Consider the following 11,096-nt stretch of genomic DNA (forward strand, 5'->3'; position numbering starts at 1 on the left):
ACTGTGTGCCTTCTTTCACCTAAGACCAATCACCGACTCTGGAAACTCCTAAAAACAAAACAAAAGCACAAGTGAATTTAAACTATTCAAATTGTAATTTTACTGTGTGTAATGTGGAACTGCAGTGTTAATGAAAGGATAAACAGCGCTAGTTGATCGGTAGAAGAGTCATGGGCCGGCAGAGTTAGAAAGAGCTTTATTAGAAAGAAGAGGGGATGGGGGGAGAAGCCAGGCCTGGCCGGGGAGGGAAGCAGGGGCAGAGCAGACAGCAGAGAGGAAACAGAAAAGAGGAGCGTCGGGGTCCGCATCTGACATTTTAAGGTGGAGATTGCGTGACCACACAGCGGTATGAAGTCACCCATGCCCCTCTGATGACATAACACTTTAGACCCAGAAGAGTGAAAGCAGGATCCTAACAGTTGAACCAAAGCTAATCTTATTTATATTAATAAATTATTATCCCTAACATAGAACGCTAATGAATTAATTAGTGTTATTAATTATTATTAATTCAGTAATAGCTTTTCCTAGCTACTAGCCACCAGTCTCCCCCTTGACTTGTCCTTTCTCTTAACTAGAGTTATTTGCAGACTTATTGTCATATTTTCATTTCTAATTTTGGGAGACATATCAACATGCAACTATATAAAAGCAGCCAGAGCCTGGACTGCTATAACAAAACAGAAGTAGCCAAGCTATAATCATTTATAATCAAGCTAAAAATCAGCCAAGGCAGGAGGACTAGGGTGAGTTCAAAGCCAGCTTGGGCTATACATTAAGTACCAGTCTAGCCTGAGTTATAGTGAAAGACCCTCTCTCAAGAAATCAATCAAACAATGAATCAATCAGTAATTGATCCCTAGAAGTGAAAGAAAACAACAACAACAACAAAATAAAAGCCAGGCATAAGTGGTGTCATGTTTATAATCCCAGCACTCTGGAGACCGAGGCAGAAGAACCGTGAGTTCAAACCCAGCCTGGATTACATAGTGAGGCTCAGACAAACAGACAGACACCAGGGCAAGGGCCAGTAAGATAGATGGCTCAGTGAGTAGAAGTACTTGTTGCACAAGCTTGATGACCCAAGTTCAACTCCTGAAACCCAAGTAAGGAGCCTGATGTGGTGGCACACATCTGTAATCCCAGCATCCTTACAGTGATATGGGAGGCTGAAAAGTTGCTTCAAAAGTGCTGCAGTTGGCCTGGAGCGCTCAGCCAGACACAGCAGAGAGCTTCAAGGTGGAAGGAGAAAGGTGACTCCCAAAGCTGTTCCTGATCTTACATGTACTGTGTGGCACATGTGTGCCCCCCAATGATAAGTTAAAATGAAAAGGAATAATTTTTAATTAAGATCAAAAGACTAAAAACCCTAAACCAAGCAACATCCATCAATAAATACACCTGAGTATCTAAGTGCATCGTCTCACTTCATTTCACTTGATCTGCAGTTTTATCTCCCAGAGAAAACATTCCATAAGTAAAAAAGCAGGTTGGAGGATGGGAAGTGGAAGAAGTGAGAACAGCTGATCCATTTTCCACTTACCCTAATTAAATCCAACCACAGCTGCCAGCCGACTACGGTACTGTGTGTTTCTAGAGTCAGCTTAAGTCAAGGGAAGCCTTCACTCCCGATTGACTGGAGCACAGGCAACACTAAAGTAGTGGGGATAAAGCCATTAGGCTGCAGGAACATGGCTGGTATCTGCTGTCACCAATCTATAAACGCCTGTGTAGCCACAGCCTGCCACAGCCTGCCACAGCCTGCCACAGCCTGCCAGGCCCAGAACACAGAAGTAACCAGCCTTTTCTTTTCTCTCTCCCTTGATCTTTTGTAACTTTCTCCAGACCAGTAACTGGAGGTGGAACAAAAGAGTCTTTCAAGCAGAAAAAAAAGAAGAAAGAAAAGAAAAGGCTGTGGCCATGACACCCTTCCCTCCCCTGTTCTGTTGTGGGTACACTAAGAGAAACAAAAGGCAAGTTCAGCTGCCTTTCCAGCAGTCAAAAGGTATTTTAGAAATAAAAGAAGAATCCTTGAGAATGGCTTTGAGTCTGTCTGTCCTCCAAAGTGCTGTCACTGGTATGAGGTGTTAAATCTCTTCAGTGTCAGACATCCAAGCCCAGAATAGACAGGGAAAGCTCAGAGGGATTTCCTTCTGAAAGGCCAGGAATAACATCCGTTAAGATGCTGGAGACCCTTGACGTCATAGAAAAACCTCTAAGAAAAAATGTTGGTACAATGAGAGATGTGACCTCCTAAATGTAATAACTTCATAAGATGAGTAGTCAGATGCAGCGGCTTGCGTACACTGAACTTCGAGATCAGGAGACAAGTGAGCAAGGGCTTTGGACAGATTAGAACCTGTGCTGGGTCAAAATCTTAACCATCTCCAAGCCAGAAGTGTGCACATAAAAGATTTAATAAGTGCCTTCCTTCTAATGTGTTTGGGAGGCAGAGAGCATGAGTCTCCATGGCTGCTATTTATCCAAAGAAGTGCTTTTCCCTCACTAAATATTTTAGCCCAGTGGGTGCTTCTATAATGAACTGAAACACTATTTGTAGAAGTGCTGTTTACATTTGCACCATATTGTACCAACCAGAGAGGCATGCCAGGATTTGTTCCTCATTAACTTAAGTTATTGTCACTCCCCCCCAAGGAAGTCTTATCCCCACTGTTAGTGAGGAAGGGTAAGACCCACTGAATATGAAAATGAGAGTCAGAGCCTCAGGAAAACCAAGGTATCACACACCCAGAAGCAGCAGTGCCAAAACTAAACCCAGTTTTCACCAGCATTATGGCATCACATGAGCAAATGTTATTAAATAACATAGACCGCTGCATTTTATAAGAGGCAAACAAGAAAATTCAATCTGCTTTAGCTCATCATATACCATAGCAAAAGCATGAGTCCAGGAATGTTGGGCTCAAAGCATTTAATATGTAGGAGTAATGCTGCATGAATGAGCATCCATTGGGAAAGTTAATTTTTAACACCTTCAAGGTTTTTAACCCAGAACCATACAGGGGGAGGCAAGGATTCCTGCTGAACCCCATCCTCCCAACACCTCAAGTGGTAATAGATACTGTTGCTTTTAATATCGCTGATTTACGAGGCCTAATAAATGTGTTTGGCTGCTCTTCCCTGGGGCTTATTCAAAAGTAAAAGCAAAGGAACGAGTCACAAAGAATGTCTTTGTTCTTGATTAAGTTGAAAAACCAGAATGGGACAGTTGTGGCCTGGCACAGAACACCTCCAGTGTGCTGTTAGTGTTTTGTCAACTTCAATGCTCAGGACAGGGGACATTACAAAATTTCTGTGCACTTTAACTGAACAAATACTTCATAAGTATCCAAAGTGATGGGTAATAAGAAGCATTAAAAAGTATTAATGTGTCACCCTAGTTCAGACTCACATATGTACCCTCTTCATTCCAGACCTCTTAAAACAATAAAAGCATTTAAAAAATGCTATAAACTGGGTTTGGGAAAAGGTCAGTAGTTAAAATGCACACAGTAATCTAACTTTGATGCTGCAGGACCCCCAGCAAAACTATGATAAAGCAAAGGATGACAGAGAGATGATGAAATTTTCTTTTAAATTTTATTAGATTTATTCACTTTACAGATGAGTGTTTTATCTGCATGTATGTATATGTATCACATGTGTGCTTGGCACCCACAGAGGTCAGAAGAGGGTATTGGATACCCTGGAACTAGAGTTACAGATGGTTGTGAACCACCGTGGGGTCCTGGGTCATCTGTAAGAGCCACAAGTGTTCTTAACCACCAAGCCACCTCTCCAGCCAAATGATAGAATTTAAAAGTGTTTGGCCAGCAAGAAACAGAAAGGGGGGGAGATATTTCCTTTGTTGATATAGTTACTGATAAATTGCTACTGTAAATAGGCACCTACATGACCAGCAAGTGGCTCTAACTGAACTTACTGCTTTAAAAAATTAGCTTTTTGATGGCTAGTCTCTTGAGTTCTTTATATGTTTTGGAAATTAGCCCTCTGTCAGATGTGGGGTTGGTGAAGATCTTTTCCCAGTCTGTAGGCTGCCATTTTGTCCTACTGACAGCGTCCTTTGCCTTACAGAAGCTTTTCAGTTTCATGAGGTCCCATTTATTAATTGTTGATCTTAGTGTCTGTGCTATCGATGTTCTGTTCAGAAAGTTGTCTCCTGTGCCAATGCATTCAAGGCTATTCTCCCCTTTCTCTTCTATCAGGTTCAGTGTGTCTGGATTTATGTTGAGATCTTTTATCCACTTGGACTTGAGTTTTGTGCAGGGTGATAGATATGGATCTATTTGCATTCTTCTACATGACAGCATCCAGTTAAACAAGCTAATCCAATTTAAAAATGGGGTATTGTAGCTAGAGTTTTCCTGCCTTGTCCACAGTCAGGACAAATCTGTCACCTGCCAGTCCCACAGCCGCTCAGACCCAACTAAGTAAACACAGAGACTTATATTGCATACAAACTGTATGGCTGTGGCAAGCTTCTTGCTAATTGTTCTTATAGCTTAAATTTATCCATTTCCATAAATCTATACCTTGCCACGTGGCTCGTGGCTTACCAGCATCTTCACATGCTGCTTGTCATGGTGGCGGCTGGCAGTGTCTCCCTCACTCAGCCTTCCACTTCCCAGAATTCTCCTCTCTCTTTGTCCTGCCTATATTTCCTGCCTGGCCACTGGCCAATCAGTGTTTTATTTATACAGAATGATATCCACAGCAGGGTACAGATCTGAATTGTTGAGAATTCTCAACAAAAGACTCTTATGTAGTTGGAAGATAAGCAACACATATTCACAGCACACAGAAAGGTATTCCCCCATCAATCTTAAATGGCCAAGAAGCACTTAAAGAAATGTTCAACATCCTTAGCCATCAGGGAAATGCAAACCAAAATGACTCTGAGATTCCATCTTACACCTGTCAGAATGGCTAAGATCAAAAACACAAGTGACAGCTCATGCTGGGGTGGATGTAGAGCAAGGGGAACTCTCTTCCTTTGCTGGTGGGGGATGCAAATTTTGTACAGCCCCTTTGGAAATCAATATGGCTGTTTCTTAGAAAACTGGAAATTGATCTACTATTGACCCCAGCTACACCACTCTTGGGCATATACTCAAAGGATGCTCATTCATACCACAAGAACACCTGCTCAGTGTTCATAGCAGCATTATTCGTAATAGCCAGAACCTGGAAACAACCTAGATGCCCCTCAGCAGAAGAATTGGTAAAGAAAATGTGGTACATTTACGCAATGCAGTATTACCCAGCTATTAAAAACATTGACGTCATGGAATTTGAAAGCAAATGGATGGAACTAGAAAAAAATCATTCTGTGTGAGGTAAACCAGATCCAGAAAGATAATCATGATTGGTACCTAGCCCAACTGTCATCAGAGAGGCTTCATCCAGCAACTGATGGAAACAGATTCACAGACCCACAGCCAAACATTAGGCAGAACTCAGGGAATCCTGTGGAAAAGGGGGGGAAAGGACTGGAGGAGTCAGAGGAGTCAAGGATACCAGAAAAAAAGAAAATCCACAGAGTCAACTAACCTGGATTCATAGGGGCTCATGGAGACTGACACCCAGAAAGCCTTCATGGGACTGACCTAGGTCCTCTACATATATGTTACAGCTGTGTAGCTTGGAACAGTGGGAGCAGGGTCTGGCTCTGACTCCTTTGCTGGCTTTTGGGACTCTATTCCTCATACTGGGTCACCTTGTGCAGCCTTAACACAAGGGAAGATGCTCAGTCTTACTGCAACTTGATATGTTATATTTTGTTGATATCCATGAGAGGCCTTCCCCATTTCTGAACAGAAACAAACAAGGAGGAATTAATAGGGGGTAGAGCAGAAAGGGCTAGGAGAAGATGAGAGAGTGGAGACTGCAGTCAGGATGTAAAGAAAGATTTTTTTAAGTGCGATTGAATTCCTCTTGCTAGAATCTCGTAACTATTGCATGCCACAGAATTACCTCCCTCCTCACACAGTGGCAAAGGATTGGGAAGATGAGAAGAGCATTGGAGGATATTCGATCAGGCTGTGAACCCCAGTTTGCGTTTGCGTTGATTAAATAAAATCGACCTTGGGTCAGGAGGCGGAGCCAGAAACTAGTGGACAGAAAGTAATCCTAGAGAGTCAGAAGGAGTCTGGAGATGGATAGAGAGATTCACAGGAAGTAGTAGGAAGGGACTTTGAGTGTAGTAGTCTTTTTTTGGTTTGGAGGAATGGAAGGATGCTCTCTTTTCTGAGACACGTGCGAAGAGGGAAGGTCAGCTCGTTGCTCCTCAACCTCTCTGAGTTAGCAGATTTTCACCCCAGCCTCTGACTCCTGAGTCTTATTGATAAGTAGAACAGTAGAGATTTAGTTAAAACTCCGTTTTGTGGCAGCAGCAGGAGGCATATCTTGCTGGACATAAAAGTCCCACTGGGCCACTGCTTGAGAAATGGACAGTAGATTCAAATGCAGCTGCTGTACTAGCAAAAAAAACAACAGAAAAGTCTCTGGTTTGAGGGAAGGGTACACAATTAAAGGTATAGATACCAGGTTGATAATATATGTTCCTGCTTATGCTTTAGGAATAAAATTGGAAGACACTTCTATAGGGAATCAGCCCAAGAGAGCCATGACCACAGTTCCAAACTGCCCTAGAAGAAAATTCAAAAGTAGCACGACTTGGTCCTGTCCTCAGAGCTTCCAGCCTGAAGTTGTATTCTCTGCCCCTAACTTTTAAACAGGAGGCAAAGATTACCAGAAATGTGAGAATGTCTAATTTTGAGCAGTATTAAGCCAAGAAAATGTGAAGAAAATGGGCTAATATGGAGAAAAGGAAACTTTAAATATATACATATATGTATGTATAATGTCCCCAGAAAGAGGATTTTGTGATTGGTTGGTCTGATTTTTGCATTGGTTTATCTTCGTATTCTTGAGTGTAAGCTGAGCTGTCCACTTCTCCAACTGAGCATGTCTCCCCAAAAGCAGAGCCTCCCCTCCTCTTCCCAGTCTTTTGACATTGTGTGAGGAGGGAAGGAATTCTGTGGCATGCAATAGTTAAGAGATCCTAGCCAGAGGGATCCAATTGCATTTTTTAAACTAATTTTTTTTCTCATTATATTTCCCAGGCTGGCTTTGAATTCATAGCACTTCCAGCTTGCTTTTCTCAAGTTCTGGGATTGTAGGCATGAGAAAGATGATTTTCAAAAGATACAGAAAGATACAGATTGCAAGCAGTTAATATAATCTATCAGAAAGAACAAGATGATAAAAATAAACTCAGAGAGAAAAATGAACTCTAATAAAATCTGATAGCAGAAAATAAACATCAACAGAAATTTTGAAAGAGAATGTTTAAAAAAATCAAGAAAATTGTGATGTTAAGGGTCCCAGGATGAATTTAGAAGGTGGCAGGACAATCTGTCTATATTATAAATGTAGGAAACAGCCTCACTGGAAGGTGGGTGGTCGCTTAACTAAGCTATACTGGAAATGAATGGAGCTTGTAAGACTAATGGTACTTGAATTGAACTCTAGTTGAACTCCAGCTCATGGGTCCTTTCCCATGAGGGTATCAGTTAATGGGTATGATATAATTCTGCCGGACTAGAACAACCAAGGAAATGTTGGGGGATGGTATGAACTGGAATTCTCACTGGTGGACTGAGAGTTCATAGGTAAAAAGGGATCAGTTAGAATAATCCATGTGATGATAGATTAGAATTGGAGATAACAGTATGAGTATGAACTCATCTTTAGCTAATGTAGATGCTACATCTATAAATAACTCATTGCTATATACTGGTTGATAAATTATATACCTGTTTCCTTTCTTTCACTGAGAGAACCAAGAAGCAAAAGCATTTTGATAGCAACAAAAACAACCAGAACTCAGTTCTTGGTCTTTAATATTTCTTAATGATAGGCCCAGAAATTTATCAAGAAAGGTCTAATTGGAGGATCTAGGTAAGAATCAAAATGAATCTTGTATATATTATGCTGCCAGACAGCAAGAAAGTCCACAAGAATTAGTGAAAAGTCACAAACCCATAATATTAGAAGCATGTCAAAGGAAGAAAGAAGCCACATGAGAGATGTCCTAAGTGGTCAAAGCTGAAATAAACCAAGAACACAATAAAGTAGTATTTGATTAAAAACAAAGGATAAAATAAATATTCATGAGTCTGTATGACCATAAATAAATAACTGAATAAATGAGTGAGAGAGAAGAGAAAAGCATGTCATGCAGGAGAATTTTAAATAATTTACAAACCTCCTCTGTCTTCCAAGAGGTGAAACACAACCCCCATCTAAAGCATGGAGCGTATATAATGACCTTTCCCAAAAGTACACAAAGAATGGAATAGAAACATGACTGTGCAGAATCTGAGACGCTCCCTCAATCTGCTGACCAAGTTCACGTCAACCGTGATGGCATGGTCAGAGTAGATACCGCTGATGAGAGCGGGACTAGGCCTCCCGTGACCCTCTCTCAGAAGCCCACAATGACAGTCTAGTTGTGAGATAAAGCACCGGACACATCCCTGTTGAGGGATGGTCTAAAGAGAACCTCACTATAGCCGGGCGGTGGTGGCGCACGCCTTTAATCCCAGCACTTGGGAGGCAGAGCCAGGCGGATCTCTGTGAGTTCGAGGCCAGCCTGGGCTACCAAGTGAGTTCCAGGAAAGGCGCAAAGCTACACAAGAGAAACCCTGTCTCGAAAAACCAAAAAAAAAAAAAAAAGAGAACCTCACTATATTGCAAAAATCTATCAAGACCACCCAAACAAAAGGAGTCTGAAAATTTGTCACAGCAAGAGGAACCTGGCTACTAAATGTAATATGGTATTTTAGAAAACTAATATTGGATAAAACTAAGGAAATTTGAAAAAATATGGAGCTTGGGGTTCTTAAGTCATCTAGAAGAAACTGAGTACACTCACATTGGGAAGCCCACAACCGCCTGTACTTCCAACTATCTCCAGGAAGATTAGATATCTCTGGCTTCCATGGACACCTGCACTTAGGTGCACACACTCACATGTAGACACAAACACATAATTAAAAATAATTTTAAAATAAACTAAAATAGAGAAAAATAAACATTTGATGCCTAGGATGCTTGAAGAGTTAAAGGTTAATAAAACCTTAAAATGGGAAAAAAATAAAGGCAATTGCAAGCCTTAGGAAAAACAGAAGTCTAAACAAGAAAGACATAAACTACTTATGAAAAGGCCAGAAATAATAAGGTAGCCATAGCAAGAAATAATATTGTCTTAGTCAGGTTTTTATCACTGTGAAGAGATGCCATGACCACTCAACTCTCATAAAATTTAGCGCTTAATTGAGGCTTGCTTACAGGTCAGGAGTTTAGTCCATCGTCATCATGGCAGGAAGCATGACAGCATGCAGACAGACAGGGTGCTGGAGCAGGAGCCCAGAGTTCTACTCTGGATCAGCAAGCAGCAGGAGGAGAGATACGGAGCATCTGAAACATCAAAGCCCACCCCCAGTGAAACACTTCCTCTAACAAAGCCATACCTACTCAACAGGGTCCCACCTCCTAATAGTGCCACTCCTTATGACCTATGGGGACCATTTTCATTCAAACCACCACAAATATTTACTGATATTTACTGTTTTGATTCTAGTTATCACAAAAATGCACAAAGCTTAATTAGAGCTATAAAAAAGAGCCAATTTTACCTACCTCAAACATAATAAACTGATAGAAGTTAAGAAATAAAAGGGATTGAAAAAGCTGAGAGGGGCCGGGCGGTGGTGGCGCACGCCTTTAATCCCAGCACTAGGGAGGCAGAGCCAGGCGGATCTCTGTGAGTTCGAGGCCAGCCTGGGCTACCAAGTGAGCTCCAGGAAAGGCGCAAAGCTACACAGAGAAACCCTGTCTCGAAAAAAAAACAAAAAACAAAACAAAAAAAAACAAAAAAAAACAAAAAAAAAAAAAAGAAAAAGCTGAGAGGAAGAATGGTCTGACAATGTCATGACCCTCAAGTTAATGACTCGAGTGTTACATACAACACCCAAGCTAAGTAAAATGTTATTTATTATTTGAAATTAAGTTGACCAAGAGAGGAGTCAAAAAGAAACAATTTGGGGCTGGAGAGATGGCTCAGAGGTTAAGAGCACTGACTGCTCTTCCAGGGGTCCTGAGTTCAATTCCCAGCAACCACATGGTGGCTCACAACCATCTGTAATGAGATCTGGTGCCCTCTTCTGTATACATAATAAATAAATAAAATCTTTAAAAAAAAAAAAAAAAAAAAAAAAAAAAAAAAAAAAAAAAAAAAAAAAAAAAAAGAAACAATTTGGGAAGCAGAGGTAGTATGGTGGTTTTAGTAGAATAAATTATTTTTGGCCAAAATAAGAACACAAATTTTAACACATTAAGATTAAATAATAAAAGACTTTTAGACAAATTAATAATGCACAAAGATATTTAAAATTCAAAACTGGTAGGAACTGAACACGATTTTCTCTGGAAAATGGGGCTAAGGTGGCAGAAAAAAAAGTACATGTTATCATACATAATTTGAAATTTTTAATAAGAACATGCATTTTTAAAATTACTTTTCAATGAAGATGCTCTTTTTGTCCTGGAGAGTCTTGCAGTCTAGTATTTTTAAACCATTATAAAAATATTTTTATTTATCATCTATTTTGTGATGCTTGTTTTTCTAGGTAATTTATAGACATTATCCCAGTTGATTTGTCCATGGTTCCAGTGATTTTTCCCATTTTCAACATCAAAGGACTGAAAAGTTAGGTGATTGAATCAAGACTGCAAACTACCACACGTGTAAGCCGTGAACCAGACCCCAGTCTATCAAAGTCTAAACCCATGCCATACCCAGTGACTCAGGCTGTTGTCCCAGCTACTGGGAAGCTGAGGCAGGAGAACTACAAGTTCAAGAGCTGCCTGGGCTACAGAGTGGGTGCAAGGGCTAGCCTGGGCAACTCAGTGGGACCCATTCCAAAACTGAAAAGTAAAACTGGGCTGGGGGAGGGGGGCAACTATGTGATACAGTTCTTGCACAGCATAGATTATACCCTAGGTTTACC

Source organism: Peromyscus maniculatus, chromosome 1 (genome assembly GCF_049852395.1).
Source record: "Peromyscus maniculatus bairdii isolate BWxNUB_F1_BW_parent chromosome 1, HU_Pman_BW_mat_3.1, whole genome shotgun sequence".
Lineage (NCBI taxonomy): Eukaryota > Metazoa > Chordata > Mammalia > Rodentia > Cricetidae > Peromyscus > Peromyscus maniculatus.